The following is a 17,248-nucleotide window of genomic DNA, read 5'->3' on the forward strand; positions in this document are numbered from 1 at the left end:
TGACTGTAAACGCCAGGAGTGTCTCTAAACTCTCATCCCAGGCGGTAAACCCGAGGAGTGTCTCTACACTCTCAGTCCTGACTTGAAACCCCAGGAGTGTCACTACACTCACACTCCTGACTGTAAATCCCAGGAGTGTCTCTAAACTCTCAGTCCTGCCTGTAAACCCCAGGAGTGTCACTACATTCTCACTCCTGACTGTAAACCCCAGGAGTGTCTCTACACTCTCAGTCCAGCCTGTAAACCCCAGGAGTGTCTCTACACGCTCACTCCTGACTGTAAACCCCAGGAGTGTCTCCACAATCTCACCCCTGGCTGAAAATCCCAGGAGTGTCTCTACTCTCTCAATCCTGACGGTAAAACCCAGGAGTGTCACTACACGCTCACTCCTGGCTGTAAACCCCAGGAGTGACTCTACACTCTCACTCCTGACTGTAAAACCCAGGAGTGTCTCTTCATTCTCACTCCTGACTGTAAACCCCAGGAGTGCCTCTACTCTCTCACTCCTGGCTGCAAACCCCAGGAGTGTCTCTACACTCTCACTCCTGACTGTAAACCCCAGGAGAGTCTCTACACTCTCACTCCTGACTGTAAAACCCAGGAGTGTCTCTACTGTCTCACTCCTGGCTGTAAACCCCAGGAGTGTCTCTACACTCTCACACCTGGCTGTAAACTCCAGGAGTGTCTCTAATCTCTCACTCCTGACTGTAAACCCCAGGACTGTCTCTACACTCTCACTTCTGACTGTAAAACCCAGGAGTGTCTCTACACACACATTCCTGACTGTCAACCCCAGGAGTGTCTCTACACTCTCTGCCCTGACTGTAAAACCCAGGAGTATCCCTACACTCTCAGACCTGGCTGTAAACCCCAGGAGTATCTCTACTCTCTCACTCCTGACTGTAAACGCCAGGAGTGTCTCTACTCTCTCACTCCTGACTGTAAAACCCAGGAGTGTCTCTACTGTCTCACTCCTGGCTGTAAACGTCAGGAGTGTCTATACAATCTCAATCCTGGCTGTAAACCCCAGGAGTATCTCTACTCTCTCACTCCTGACTGTAAACGCCAGGAGTGTCTCTACTCTCTCACTCCTCACTGTAAACGCCAGGAGTGTCTCTACTCTCTCACTCCTGACTGTAAACCCCAGGAATTTCTCTACACTCTCTGTCCTGACTGTAAACCCCAGGAGTTTTTCTACTCTCTCACTCGTAGCTGTAAACCCCAGGAGTGTCTCCACACTCTCACTCCTGACTGTAACACCCAGGAGATTCTCTACACTCTCACTCCTGACTCTAAAACCCAGGAGATTCTCTACACTCTCACTCCTGACTCTAAAACCCAGGAGAGTCTCTACACTCTCACTCCTGACTGTAAACCCCAGGAGTGTCTCTACACTCTCACTCCAGGCTGTAAACCCCAGGAGTGTCTGTACACTCTAAGTCCTGCCTGTAAACCCCAGGAGTGTCTCTACACTCTCAGTCCTGCCTGTAAACCCCAGGAGTGTCTCTACACTCTCACTCCTGACTGTAAAACCCAGGAGTGTCTCTACTGTCTCACTCCTGGCTGTAAACCCTCGGAGGGTCTCTAAACTCTCACACCTGGCTGTAAACCCCAGGAGTGTCTCTAATCTCTCACTCCTGACAGTAAACCCCAGGAGTGTCTCTACACTCTCTGTGCTGACTGTAAACCCCAGGATTGTCTCTACTCTCTCACTCCTGACTGTAAACCCCAGGAGAGTCCCTACACTCTCTGTCCTGACTGTAAACCCCAGGTGTGTCACTTCTCTCTCACTCCTGGCTGTAAACCCCAGGAGTGACTCTACACTATCACTCCTGACTGTAAACCCCAGGAATGTCTCTACACTCTCACTTCTGACTGTAAAACCCAGGAGTGTCTCTACACACACATTCCTGACTGTCAACCCCAGGAGTGTCTCTACACTCTCTGCCCTGACTGTAAACCCCAGGAGTGTCCCTACACTCTCAGACCTGGCTGTAAACCCCAGGAGTGTCTCGACCCTGTCACTCCTGATTGTAAACCGCAGGAGTGTCTCTACACTCTCACTCCTGACTGTAAAACCCAGGAGTGTCTCTACTCTCTCACTCCTGGCTGTAAACCTCAGGAGTGTCTATACACTCTCAATCCTGGCTGTAAACCCCAGGAGTATCTCTACTCTCTCACTCCTGACTGTAAACGCCAGGAGTGTCTATACACTCTCAATCCTGGCTGTAAACCCCAGGAGTATCTCTACTCTCTCACTCCTGACTGTAAACGCCAGGAGTGTCTCTACTCTCTCACTCCTGGCTGTAAACCCCAGGAGTGTCTCTACACTCTCAGTCCTGACAGTAAACCCCAGGAGTGTCTCTACGCTCTCAATCCTGACCTTAAACCCCAGGAGTGCCTCTACACTCTCACTCCTGACTGTAAATCCCAGGGGTGTCTCTACACTCTCACTCCTGGCTGTAAATCCCAGGAGTGTCTCTACTCTCTCAATCCTGACTGTAAAACCCAAGAGTGTCTCTACACTCTCACTCCTGTCTGTAAACCCCAAGAGTGTCTCTACACTCTCTATCCTGACTGTAAACCCCAGGACTGTCCCAACACTCAGTCCTGGCTGTAAACCCCAGGAGTCTCTCTACACTCTCAGTCCTGACTGTAAACCCCAGGAGTGTCTCTTCATTCTCACTCCTGACTGTAAACCCCAGGAGTGTCTCTACACTCTCTGTCCTAACTGTAAACCCCAGGACTGTCCCAACACTCAGTCCTGGCTGTAAACCCCAGGAGTGTCTCTACACTCTCAGTCCTGACTGTAAACCCCAGGAGTGTCTCTACTCTCGCACTCCAGACCTTAAACCCCAGGAGTGTCTCTACACACTCAGTCATGACTGCAAACCCCAGGAGTGTCTCTACTCTCTCACTCCTGACTGTAAACCCCAGGAGAGTCTCTACTCTCTCACTCCTGGCTGTAAAACCCAGGAGCGTCTCTACTCTCTCACTCCTTACTGTATACCCCAGGAGTGTCTCTAAACTCCCACTCCAGACTGTAAACCCCAGGAGTGTCTCTACACTCTCACTCCTGACTGTAAACCCCAGGAGTGTCTCTACACTCTCACTCCTGGCTGTAAATCCCAGGAGTGTCCCTACACTCTCACACCTGACTGTAAACCCAAGGAGTGTCTCTACAGTCTCACGCCTGACTGTAAACCCCAGGAGTGTCACTACACTCTCACGCCTGACTGTAAACCCCAGGAGTGTCTCTGCACTCTCACTCCAGACCTTACACCACATGACTGTCTCCACCCTCTCACTCCTGACTGTAATCTGCAGGAGTGTCTCTACACTCTCTGCCTTGGCTGTACACCCCAGGAGTGTCCCTGCACTCTCAGATCTGGCTGTAAACCCCAGGAGTGTCTCTACTCTCTCATACCTGACTGTAAAACCCAGGAGTGTCTCTACTCTCTCACTCCTGGCTGTAATCCCCAGGAGTATCTCTACACTCTCTGCCCTGACTGTCAACCCCAGGAGTGTCTGCACACTCAGAACTGGCTGTAAACCCCAGGAATGTCTCTACTCTCTCACTCCTGACTGTAAATCCCAGGAGTGTCTCTACACTCGCACTCCTGGCTGTAAATCCCAGGAGTGTCTCTGCTCTCTCAATCCTGACTGTAAAACCCAGGAGTGTCTCTACACTCTCACTCCTGGCTGTAAACCCCAGGAGTGTCTCTACACTCTCACACCTGACTGTAAACCCCAGGAGTGCTTCTTCATTCTCACTCCTGACTGTAAACCCCAGGAGTGTCTCTACACTCTCACTCCTGACTGTAAACCCTAGGAGTGTCTCCACTCTCTCACTCCTGGCTGTAAATCCCAGGAGTGTCTCTACTCTCTCAATCCTGACTGTAAACCCCAGGAGTGTCTCTACACTCTCACTCCTGGCTGTAAACCCCAGGAGTGTCTCTACACTCTCACTCCTAACTGTAAACCCCAGGAGTGTCTCTTCATTCTCACTCCTGACTGTAAACCCCAGGAGTGTCTCTACACTCTCAGTCCTGACTTGAAACCCCAGGAGTGGCACTACACTCTCACTCCTGACTGTAAACCCCAGGAGTGTCTCCACACTCTAAGTCCTGCCCGTAAACCCCAGGAGTGTCTCTACACTCTCAGACCTGCCTGAAAACCCCAGGAGTGTCTCTACACTCTCAGTCCAGCCTGTAAACCTCAGGAGTGTCACTACACTCTCACTCCTGACTGTAAACCCCAGGAGTGTCTCTACACTCTCAGTCCAGCCTGTAAACCCCAGGAGTGTCTCTACACTCTCACTCCTGACTGTAAACCCCAGGAGTGTCTCCACACTCTCACTCCTGGCTGTAAATCCCAGGAGTGTCTCTAATCTCTCCGTCCTGACTGTAAAACCCAGGAGTGTCTCTACACTCTCACTCCTGGCTGTAAACCCCAGGAGTGTCTCTACACTCTCACTCCAGGCTGTAAACCCCAGGAGTGTCAGAACACTCTCACTCCTGACTGTAAAACCCAGGAGTCTCTCTACTGTCTCACGCCCGGCTGTGAACAACAGGAGTGTCTCTGCACTCTCACACGTGGCTGTAAACCCCAGAAGTGTCTCTACTCTCTCACTCCTGACTGTAAACCCCAGGAATGTCTTTACACTCTCTGTGCTGACTGTAAACCCCTGGAGTGTCTCTACTCTCTCACTCCTGACTGTAAACCCCAGGAGTGTCTCTACACTCTCTGTCCTGACTTGAAACCCCAGGAGTGTCACTTCTCTCTCACTCTTGGCTGTAAACCCCAGGAGTGTCTCTACACTCTCACTCCTGACTGTAAACCCCAGGAGTGTCTCTACTCTCTCACTCCTGACCTGAAACCCCAGGAATGTATCTACACTCTCAGTCCTGACTGTAATCCCCAGGAGTGTCTCTACTCTCTCACTCCTGACTGTAAACCCCAGGAGAGTCTCTACTCTCTCACTCCTGACTGTAAACCCCAGGAGAGTCTCTACTCTCTCACTCCTGGCTGTAAAACCCAGGAGCGTCTCTACTCTCTCACTCCTTACTGTAAACCCCAGGAGTGTCTCTACACTGTCACGCCTGACTGTAAACCCCAGGAGTGTCTCTACACTCTCACTCCTGGCTGTAAACCCCAGGAGTGTCTCTACACTCTCACTCCTGACTGTAAGCCCCAGGAGTGTCTCTGCACTCTCACTCCTGGCTGTAAATCCCAGGAGTGACTCTACTCTCTCAGTCCTGACTGTAAAACCCAGGAGTGTCTCTACAATCTCACTCCTGGCTGTAAACCCCAGGAGTGTCTCTACACTCTCATACCTGACTGTAAACCCCTGGGAGACAGGGAGTTGGAGGGTGTGAGAGAGAGAGAGAGAGAGAGAGGTAGTTTGAGGATTTTAGAGACTGTGGGTGAGAGACCTGGAGCCGGAGGGTGTGAGAGAGAGCGGGAGAGAGACAGGGAGTTGGAGGGTGTGAGAGAGAGAGAGACAGGAAGTTGGAGGGTGTGAGAGAGAGAGAGACAGGAGTTGGAGGGTCTGTGTGTGAGAGAGTGAGAGACAGCGAGTTGGAGGTTCTGAGAGAGAGACAGTGAGTTGGAGGATGTGAGACAGAGTGAGATAGGGAGTTGGAGGGTGTGTGACAGAGAGAGAGACAGGGAGTTGGAGGGTGTGTGAGAGAGCTAGAGGGAGTTGGAGAGTGTGTGATAGATAGAGAGGGTGTTGGAGGGTGTGAGAGAGAGAGACGGAGAGAGACAAGTTGTTGGAGGGTGAGAGAGAGAGCGCGCCAGGGATTTGGAGGGTCTGAGAGGGAGAAAGAGACAGGGAGTTGGAGGGTGTGAGAGAGAGAGAGAGAGAGAGACAGGGAGATGGAGGGTGTGTGAGAGAGAGAGAGAGGGTTTGTGGGTGTGTGAGAGAGAGAGGGTTTGTGGGTGTGTGCGAGAGAGAGAGGGTTTGTGGGTGTGAGAGAGAGAGAGGATTTGTGGGTGTGTGAGAGAGAGAGAGGGTTTGTGGGTGAGAGAGAGAGAGAGGGTTTGTGGGTGAGAGAGAGAGAGAGGGGGTTTGTGGGTGTGAGAGAGATAGAGAGGGTTTGTGGGTGTGAGAGAGAGAGGGTTTGTGGGTGTGTGAGAGAGAGATCATTTGTGGGTGTGAGAGAGGGTTTGTGGGTGTGAGAGAGAGACAGAGAGAGAGAGAGGGTTTGTGGTTGTGAGAGAGAGAGAGAGGGTTTGTGGGTGAGAGAGAGAGAGGGTTTGTGGGTGAGAGAGAGAGAGGGGTTGTGGGTGTGAGAGAGAGAGAGAGAGAGGGTTTGTGGGTGTGAGAGAGAGAGAGGGTTTGTGGGTGTGAGAGAGAGAGAGAGGGTTTGTGGGTGAGAGAGAGAGGGTTTGTGGGTGAGAGAGAGGGTTTATGGGTGTGAGAGAGAGAGAGAGAGAGGGTTTGTGGGTGTGAGAGAGAGAGAGAGGGTTTGTGGGTGAGAGAGAGAGAGGGTTTGTGGGTGAGAGAGAGAGAGGGGTTGTGGGTCTGAGAGAGAGAGAGAGAGAGAGGGTTTGTGGGTGTGAGAGAGAGAGAGGGAGAGGGTTTGTGGGTGTGAGAGAGAGAGACAAATGAAGTCGGAAGGTGGGAGAGAGAGATAGAGGGCTCGAAGGGTTGAGAGAGAGGGACTGAGAGCATGAGAGAGAGAGCAAGGGTTTAAGGCCGTAAGAGAGAGGCAGACGGTTTGAGGATGCGGGCAAAAGAGAAAGGGTTTGAGGGCGTGAGGGAGAAAGAGTTTCAGGGCGTGAGAGAGAGAGTTTCAGGGCATGAGAGAGAGGGAGAATGTTTGAGGGCGTCTGAGAGAGAGGATTTGAGGCCATCAGAGAGGGTTTAATGGCGAGAGAGGGAGGATTTGTGGGCTTGAGAGAGAGGTGGAGGGTTTGAGGGCTTGAGAGAGAGGGGCACAGGGTTGGAGGGCATGACAGACAGAGAGAACTTTTGAGGGTGTGATGGACAGGGTTTGAGGACATGAGAGAGAGAGAGAGAGAGAGAGGGTTTGAAAGCGTGAGAGAGGGAGGGTAAGAGGGCATGAGAGACAGAGGGTTTGAGGACATGAGAGAGAGAGAGAGAGGGTTTGAAAGCATGAGAGAGAGAGGGAGGGAAAGAGGGCATGAGAGAGAGAGAAGTTTTGAGGGCTGGAGAGGAGCACAGGATTCGAGGGCATGAGAGAGAGAAGATCTGAGGGTGTGAGAGAGAGAGAGATCGTGTGTTGGAGGGCATGAGAGGGAGAGATAGGGTTTGAGGGTGAGAGAGAGAAAGGGAGAGGGTTTGAGGGTCCGAGAGTGAGAGCAAAGGCTTGATGGCATGAGAGAAAGAGAGAGAGAGAAAGTGTTTGAGGGAATGAGAGAGAGAGAAGTTTGAGGGTGAGAGAGAGAGAGATAGAGGTATTGAAGGCTTGAGAGAGAGAGGGTTTGATGGTGTGAAAGAGAGAGATGGAGGGTTGGAGGGCGTGTGAGAGAGAGAGAGAGGGTTTGAGGGGATGAGAGAGAGAGGGTTTGAGGGGATGAGAGAGAGAGGGCTTGAGGGGATGAGGGATAGTGAGAGGGTTTGAGGCCATGCGAGAAAGAGAGGCCTTTTGAGGGCGTGAGAGAGTTTTAGGGCATGAGAGAGACAGAGAGGTTTTGAGGGTTTGCGAGAGAGAGAGACAGAGAGTTGGAGGGTGTGAGAGAGAGTGTTGGGAGGCGTGAGAGAGAGATGGGGTTTGAGGGTGAGAGAGCGAGAGCATTTCAGGACCTGAGAGAGAGAGAGAGACAGAAAGTGAAGGGGAGGATTTGAGGGCAACAGAGAGGGCTTGAGGGCATGAGAGACAGAGAGACACAGTTTGAATACATAAGAGAGGGACAGAGATGGGCGGAAGGCATGAGAGAGAGAGGGTTCAAAGGCGTGAGAGAGAGGGTTCAAAGGCATGAGAGAGAGGGTTCAAAGGCGTGAGAGAGAGGGTTCAAAGGCGTGAGAGAGGGATTGAGGGCATGAGAAAGAGAGTTTAAGGCAGGAGAGAGGGAGATGGTTTGAAGGCGTGAGAGAAAGAGAGATGGTTTGAGGGCATGTGAGAGAGAGGGGGTTTGTGGGCATGTGAGAGAGAGAGATAGAGGGTTTGAGGACCTGAGAGAGAGAGAGAGAGGGAGACAGACAGTTTGAGGGCATTAAAAAGGGTTTGAGGGTGTGAGAAAGAGGGAGGGTTAAAGGGCATGAGAGAAAGAGCGAATGTTCAAGGGCTTGGGAGAGATAGAGGGTTTGAGGTCTTGAGAGAGAGAGAAGTTTTGAGGGCTGGAGAGGGGCACAGGGTTCGAGGGCATGAGAGAGAGAGAGAGAAGGTTTGAGGTCATGAGAGACGGTTTGAAGGCTTGAGAAAGAGAGAGAGGGTTTGATGCCATGAGAGAGAGGGAGACAGATTTAGGGCCTGAGAGAAAGAGATAGTTTGAGGGTGTGAGAGAGAGAGAGCTTTCATGGGCGTGAGAAAGACAGACCGAGGAGGTTTGAGGCCCTGAGAGACAGAGATTTAGAGGGCGAGAGAGAGCTACGGTGGCTTGAAGGCTTGAGATAGAGTGTTTCAGGATATGAGACAGAGATGGAGAGGGTTGGAGGACCTGAGAGAGAGAGAGAGAGAGAGATGGTTTGAGGGTGTGAGAATGAGAGAAAGGATTTGAGGGTGTATGGGAGAGGGCATCAGGGCGTGAAGGAGAGAGAGTGGGTTTGGGTGTGAGAGAGAGATGGTTTGAGGGCATGAGAGAGAGAAAGAGGGGTTGAGGGCATGTGAGGGAGAGAGGGTTTGTGGGCGTGGCAGAGAGAGAGTTTCAGAGTGTGAGAGAGAGGGAGTGGGTTGGAGGGCATGAGAGAGAGAGAGGGGGAGGGTTTGAGGGCTTGAGAGAGAGGGAGAGAGGGAGGCACAGGATTGGAGGGCGTGATTATCAGGGAGAGGTTTTGAGGGTGTGATAGAGAGGGTTTGAGGATGTGAGAGAGAGAGGGAGGAAGGGTTTGAGGGTGAGAGAGAGAGAGAGGTAGGGTTTGAGGTGGTGAGACAGAGGATTAGAGGGCGTGTGAGAGAGAAAGAGAGGGTTTGAGGGCATTAGAGTGAGAGATGGTTTGAGGACATGGGACAAAGGGTTTGAGGGTGTGGGGGTGAGAGGGTATGAGTGTGTGAGAGAGATTTTGAGGGCGTGAGAGCAGGAGAGAGAGGATTTCAAGGCTTGAGAGGGAGCGTGTTTGAGGGGTTGAGAGAGAGAGTCACAGGATTGGAGAAGCATATGAGAAAGAGGGAGAATTTGAGGGCATGAAAGAGGGAGATAGAGATTTGAAGGCTTGTGGGAGAGAGGGTTTGAGGGCTTGAGAGTGAGAGTAAAGGCTTGATGACGTGAGAGAAAGAGAGAGAGAGAAAGTGTTTGAGGGAATGAGAGAGAGAGAAGTTTGAGGGCGAGAGAGAGAGATAGAGGTATTGAATGTTATGGAAAGATGAATTGTAGTTGCAGCAAGTATTCACAGTGTGCTGCTGATGTCAATTGTTGCTAAAATTAAATATCCAGCATCATATCCTAGTTATTATACTTATGTTTTATACATCTGTTTGTACCAGGGCTCACAGTCCATCCAAAGCGTGCACAAATATTAGCTCTGAAAGCAAAATTTGTCTGTGTTAATTATGAAATTCTCCGTCAAACCACTATTCATTTTATTTGTTATACTAAGAAAAGGTGTTTGTTTCTTTTCCTTTGGCTGTGTTATCTGTTGGATTATTCACATAGCCATTATCAGTTATACATCAAGGTACACCCTGATGAGTTAGCAAGTTTGTCCAGTGAGCAGCAATCCCTCCCAGGCCCCAGGTGCAATTTCTGTGCTGTATGGGTTGGCTGATCTTCGTTGGGCTGGTAGTTGGAGTAATGGAATTGGCCTCTGAGTCATCAGAATAGGAGAATATTGGCCAACTTGCCATTCCTGCTTGATACCTAGCTAGTCCCTCCAGAATGTGAGAACAAGATTGGGCTCTGCTGTGATGCCTCAAAGATCAACTAGGTGCTGCTTTCCATTGCCAATGTCCACATATCATCGGGTGACTGAAAAGTTGAACCATAAGAATAATTCAAAAATGCTAAGTGTATAATCCCAAAGCAGCTTGAGATGCCCTGGGCCTGTTTCACCCCCAGTGCTCTAGTGTTCAACATGCTGATTTACTCAGGCTGATGAACAAGTACTTGCTTCTCCTTTTGTAGGTATTCATAGGAACATAGGAACAGATGAAGGCCATTCAACCTGCTCTGCCATTCAATAAGTTCTTGGCTGATCCAACACTTCCCCACACTGTCCCCACAACCCTTTACCTTATTGTCAATCAGAAAACTATCAATCTGTGCCTTAAATATACTCATTGAGTGAGCGTCCATGGCCCTCTGGGGTAGAGAATTCCAAACACTCACAACCCTCTGAGTGAAGACATTTCTCCTCATCGTGGTCCTAAGTGGCTTCCCCCTTATTCTGAAATTGTGTCCCCTGGTTCGAGACTTCCCAACCAGGGGAAACATCTTACCTGCATCTACCCTGTCTATTCCTTTCAGTCTTTTGTAGGTTTCAATGAGATCACCCCTCATTCTTCAAACCTCAAGAAACCCAGTTTCCCCGACCTCTCTTCACAGGGCAGCCTCACCATCCCCAGAACAAGTCCTTAGTGAACCTTAGTTGCACTTCCTCTATGGCAATAATATCCTTTCTGAGGGAAGGGGACCAAACCTGCACACAGGACTCCAGGTGCGGTCTAACCAAGCTTCTATACTACTGAAGCAAGACTTCACACCTATGCTCAAATCCTCTTAATAGCTGATAAAGGGTAACATTCCATTAGCTTCCTAATTGCCTGCTGCACCTACATGTAATCTCTTATCATTTCTAATCGCTTACTATTTAGGAAATACTCTGCACATCTGTTCCTTCTTCCAAAGTGGATAGCCTCAATTTTTTTCACATTATATTCTACCTGCCACATGAAATTCTGTTCTTACCCACTCACTAAGTGGTCAAATTCTCCTGTATCCGCTTTACATCTTCCTCATGACACACATTCCCACCGAGCCAAACTTGGAAATATTACATTTGGTCCCCACATCCAAATCATTGATATATATTACAAACAGCAGTGTGCAGCCAATAAAAAAATTGGGAAAGAGAAATATTAGAGAATAGAAAAGAGGGGGAAAAGTAACTTCACTCTCTTTTCTTTAGATTTTACCAGCTCTTTCCCAGCAACTTTATCTTTAATCTCAGATTTTTTTTATATCTAGCCAGCCATCAATTTCCCTTTGGCTCCATTATCCATTCTCTCATGTTGTTTCTCTCTTTTCAGCTTTCAACCTGTTACGGTACGATCTTTTACACCTTTAAAGCTCCGTCTATCTTGTTTCAGAATTATCTTTTAGGAATATGACCTAATTCAAGCTTCAAAATAAAAATGCCATTAGTAATTTTGTATTCAATAAATCCACTGATCTCTGCACGCCACCTCTAACATTATTATTCAATTAAATAATTGCCCAAACTATTTTCAAATGTTTGCTTTTTGTGCAGAAATAAGCAATTGATTTTCCCACACTTTCTAATACTTTCTCATTCTTGTGAACACGGTGGGAGAAAAGCAGTATATTCAAGATCATTCTCTTGTTCACACAATAGCGCTTCTGGAAATCACTTTATATCGGTTGTAGTTCCTTTTTATCTAAGTAAAAGGGGTAAGTAATGAACCAGCCTTCAGAATTAATTATACATCTTAATATGTCCAGTGATGTTCAAAGATGTAGTTACTAAAGTAAGAAAGAGTATCAATGGGAAACACAGCACCTGGGTGCAAACACCATGAATACAGCTGATTAACCTCTTTTGGATGTCTGATACTCATAAATCAGGCCATCAGCCCATTTTGAGACAAAAAGGTTGGAAGATGTGACAATCCCAAAGCATATTTTATTTCTCTCCCTTCATGCTGTATATTATTTCCAAGTTTAGGAAGACATATAGTCAATTCCCAAACATTTATCAATGTTACTGAAATTTGATGTTGTGTGATAATGGTATGGTAAGATTTCTCAATTCTGCTCTGTAGAGAGCATGATGCAGAGAATACCTCATATGACCAGTCATGGATGTGAATATGCATTTACACCCTGTGGTAAAGATTATTATAATGATGCTCTGTATCTACCATACAATCAAAAAAAATGTTTTACAATCCCCCTTGATAGTGGCCAATTATAGTTTTTAAAACAGGCTGGTAATCTATGGTTATAACATTTTATTGACAACTACAAGCTAGTACACTATCATCTATTCATATAGCATCTTTAACGTGGAGCTTGTTTAAAGGTGGTTCATGGAGGCATGAGGAAAATGGATACCTTGCCAAAGAAGGGACGATTAGATGGGGTGGTTAGAAGCTTAATCAAAGATAAGATATAAGGAGATAGAAAGGTGGAGAGACTTAGAGTGCAAATTCCACAGTCTAGACTGTTGGTTACTGAATGGATAATGGGACAAAAAAGGCACAAAACATGGGGCTAAAACAGTAGATTTCATGAGGAGATAGGTTACAAAAATGGGGAAAGTTGAGGCAATGAAGGGATTTGAAGACTTGGATAAGAATTTGACTGCATTTGGAGATCAGCAAGGTCAGGAACAATGGGTGAGTGGAACTCGCTGCTGGATAGAATGCACACAGCAGGATTTTACAAGCTGAAGTTTATAGAGGGTAGAGGATGAAAAGCTAACCAGGAGAGCATTGTAATGGTCAGGTTACAGGTGACAAAGGGTTTTGAAGGAAGCTTTTTGAGGCAGATGGACTGATATTGGGAGAGTCAGACGATGTTATAGATATAGAAATATGCAAACTGTGGAATAAAAGCTTTGGAGTTGGATGCTCAGCTCTGGATGGTTTGGTTCAATGAGGCCAAGATTAATGGAAAGCGGGTGAGGAAATAAATTTCAGTTGGTCCAAAAGTTAACCTGTTTTTGGTAGATGAATCAGTGTGGCACAGGAGGAGGCCATTTGGCTCATCATGTCTGCACCGGCTCTCCAAATGAGCCAGTGTCATTGCTCTGCCTTTTCCCCATACACCTGCACATTGAATATTTGAATACAAACATTGCTTTTGCAAATCACTTTCAATCTCTGCCTTCTGGTTCTGGATCCTTTTATGACTGGGAAACGGTTCACCTTCTCCACTCTGTCCAGCCCCCTCATGATTTTGAACATCTCGATCAAATCTCCTCTTAGCCTTCTCCCCTCCAAGGGAAACGGGGCCAGTGTTTCGGATCTATCTTTAGAGCTGACGTTTCTCCTTCCTCATCCTTGTAAACCTCTTCTACACTCTCTCCGATGTGTTCACATCTTTCCTAGAATGTGGCACCCAGAACTCTGCCCAATGCTCCAGCTGTGGTCTAACCAGTGTCTTCTATCAATTCAGCAGAAGCTCCCAGCTCTTGCCCTCTCTCCCCCTGTGAATAAGGCCCAGGATCCTATTTGCTTTATTCACTGCTCTCTCCAGCTGTGCCAGCAGCTTCAATGGTCTGTGCACATGGACACCCAGGTTTCTCACTACTGCACCCTCTTCAATCCCCCCGTTATTGGGTCTGGCTGGCTGGCTGGCTGGCTGGCTGGATGTCTTTCCAAGTCCAGGACAGCTCGGCCTGTTCGGAAGCCCCAGTTGCTCCAGGAACTGTTCAATTCCTCATTTCAATGGCGATGAGAAACCAGCCCAACAGCATTTTGCTAAAGGGGCTTCACCCACTGACCCAGACGCTTCCACTTTGCTGACACTTGCCTTCCTCAGACGCAATGTCAATAGTTGCGGCCCCGAGTTGGAGCGGCCGCTGGGGCCACACGAGGTTGTCCGGACGGGACTTTTCCAGCACGTTTGGCGCTCCCGCCATTACCTGAGACTCCGCAATCAAGCGCGCGCCCCGCCCACTGCTCACCAGCTGCGGGGGAAGCGCGCGCCCCGCCCCGCCCCGCCCCGCCCGCCGGCCGGCTCAGCCAATCACTGCAGCCGGACACGTGGCACTCAGCCGCCATTGTCCAATCAGCAGCGAGCAGCTCATCTCCTATTGGTCCTGATCTCCCGACGCATTAAAAAGCTGATCCGAGGCTTCCAATCCCTCAATTGCCTCAACTTTGGCCAATTCCCAGGCCAGGGAGACAAAGTCTCCAAGTCCTCCTGGGCTTGTGGAGCAGGGACTTTTCACAAAGAGACTTGACTTTCTGGGAAGGGCAAAGGGCCATTTCAGGAATGGCTCTTTTTTCACCCTCCCACTTCTCAGGATGCAGTTTGCTTTCAGCCATTGAAAACACAACCGTTCATGGTGCATCTCCAACCCTCATCCTCCTCAAGCAGCCCAAACTAAAGCTGCTCCCTGGGTACAAATATCCTGAAGCTCCTCACGGAACAAGAACATCACCAATGACGGGAAAGGGAAACACTCAAACATGATAGAAACGGAGCCTCTCCCAGATCCCCTGCTCAACCCTCTCAGGAGACAAATGTATTGGACATCCAAACAGAAAATGCTGCAAAAACTCAGCTGCTCTCTCTCTCTCTCTCTCTGTGGAGAGAGAAACAGAGTTAACGCTTCCAGTCTGTCTGACTTCTCCAGAGCTGCAGTTGCAATACTTTGTTGTCTTTGACTCTATTACTGATTCTGGTCATTATTCCTTTTCTTACACTTACTCCTGGATTCCCAAATGTGCTCTGAACTCGGAGGAATTTCTGTAGCAAAAACAAAAACAGCTGGAAAAGCCCAGCAGGTCCGACAACATCTGCGGAGAGGAAACACTGTTAACGTTTCCAGTCCGTATGACTCTTCATCAGAATTTCTGTAGACCTGTGCTCCATTTTTCTGATGATCTAACCCAACATTTAATTCGTTTTTCAGCATTGTATCAACAAAAACTACTGATGATTTCAAACTACTTTCTACATGAGCAACTGTTAATTCCACCCATTATACATCCATGTAACAATGTTTCCCAAAGTATATCGGTCAGTCATTACTAACGCCTTGTTTGCCAACAGACCTGCCTGGTTCATGTATTGTATTCCCAAGGCTGCGAAAGGATTCACTAGGGTCTGAATTCCCATAAGCAGGTGCGTCTTTCTGAAGTCACGTCAACCTTAAAGGGACCCTGCTCACAAACTGCTTAAAGCAGTGAAGGTGATGGAATGGTTGCCTATTAAAAACACGCTTAATCTCAGAGGGCTAAATTATGAATCTGTGGCAAAATCGCAAGTTTAGTTGTGGTTAGTTCCCTTCAAATGTGAGTTAGATTTTATATTCAACATTTAAATATAATGTATTCTACTTCTATTGGTTCATCATTTTGTCCCTTTTTGAAAGCTGTTCCCTCTATCCTGACATTGTTCCCCTCACTATGTTACACACCAAGGCAATGAGCCAGCCAAAAGAATGGACAACAATTTACTGATTTATCAATCTAGTTTAACACTGCAGTGCAGGAATGAGAGAGTGCTGCATGGTCATCGATTCCTGTCGGGAAGACATAATAATTCTCATAATGTTATTGAACTTTGTGGTAAAGTAAAGATATCTGTGTCTGTGTGTGAGAGAGAGAGAGGCTTAATTGATAAACATGGGGGAGGTTTAGAATATAAGGTGTGAAAGGACATTTGCATTTTTAAATAAACCGGACTAGATTGTTTTCAAAGGAGGAGTGAAATGTGTCACCGGGCCAGGTGAAGTTTAGAAACATTGTGTTTATTTTTTCCAAAAGGTTACTGGTAACACTTTGTGCCATGAGAGATTTTTATTATCAGAAAGGTAAAGTCCAAAGACACAGTGAAACAGTGGGAATTTGCATTCAAAGGGGAAAATATGTATAAAAGGAATGAAGGCTGTGTGTCAGGGTAAGTATTTTTAAGACCTAACAAGTGTAAGGAGCCTCCAGAATCCATGCCTCAAGCTGCTGTTTTCAAAGAACTGAAGTTAAGAAATCTCAGTGTGAATTGGACTGGTTCAGGGGATTGTGTGTCACCTTGCCTGGCTCTTTGGAAACCTATGCATCTTCCTGTTGCCTTAATGGAAGTGTAACTGGGAGTCAGATTAAGTAGGGGATTTAGAAGTTACTATCGTAGTTATTTGTGGACATAGATATGTGCTTAAAAATCATTTTTCTTTTTAATAAATGTTCAGTTTAGTTTTGTAAAAAGACTTGGTGGTCTTATCACTGCTGAATTCAAGACACACATCCCGAAATTTATAAAAACTGTCAAACAAGTTGTGGCTTTTGTGTCAAGTTTCCCTTTGAATCACAGAATCTTAACGGCACAGAAGGAGGCCATTCGGCCCATCATGTCTGCACCGGCTCTCCAAATGAGCATGATGACTTAGTGCCATTGCCCTGCCTTTTCCCTGTACCCTTGAACATTGTTTCTATTCACATAATCATCTAATGTCCTCAAATGCCTCAATTGAACCTGCTTGCACCACGCTTCAGGCAGAGCATTCCAGACCCCAACCACTCACCATGTGAGAAAGGTTTTTCTCACATCACACTTGCTTCTTTTGCAAATCACTTTAAATCTGTGCCCTCTCATTCTTGATCCTTTTACGAGCAGGAACAGCTTCTCCCTATCTACTCTGTCCAGCCCCCTCATCATTCTGAACATCTCTATCAAATCTCCTCTCAACCTTCTCTTGGCCAGGGAGAACAGTGCCAACCTCTTCAATCTATCCACATAGTTGAAGTTTCTCATGCTTGGAAGGACTCTTCTAAACCTCTTCTGCACTCTCTCCAACATGTTCACATCCTTCCTACAATGTGGCACACAGAATTATACACAATGCTCCAATTGATGTCTAATGAGTGTCTTATATAAATTCAGCATAACCTGCTTGCTCTTGTACGCTTTGCCCCTATTAATGAAGCCTGGGATACTATATGCTTTATTAACTGCTCTCTCCACCTGTCCTGCCACCTTCATTAATCTATGCACATAGATACCCAAGTCTTTCTGCTCCTACAGCTCCTTCAAAATTTCACCCCTTATTTTATATTGTCTGTCCATGTTCTTCCTACCAAAGTGCATCACCTCACACTTCTAATTTGAACAACTCAGCATTTACCATCAGCTTTGCCAGAAAAATTCCACACCCTTCAATTAGATGTCGGATGAAGCTCCACTTATCTTCAAGTCATTTGGATGGATATGGAAGGTC

This window comes from Carcharodon carcharias, unplaced genomic scaffold (genome assembly GCF_017639515.1).
Source record: "Carcharodon carcharias isolate sCarCar2 unplaced genomic scaffold, sCarCar2.pri U03, whole genome shotgun sequence".
In the NCBI taxonomy this organism is placed as follows: Eukaryota; Metazoa; Chordata; class Chondrichthyes; order Lamniformes; family Lamnidae; genus Carcharodon; species Carcharodon carcharias.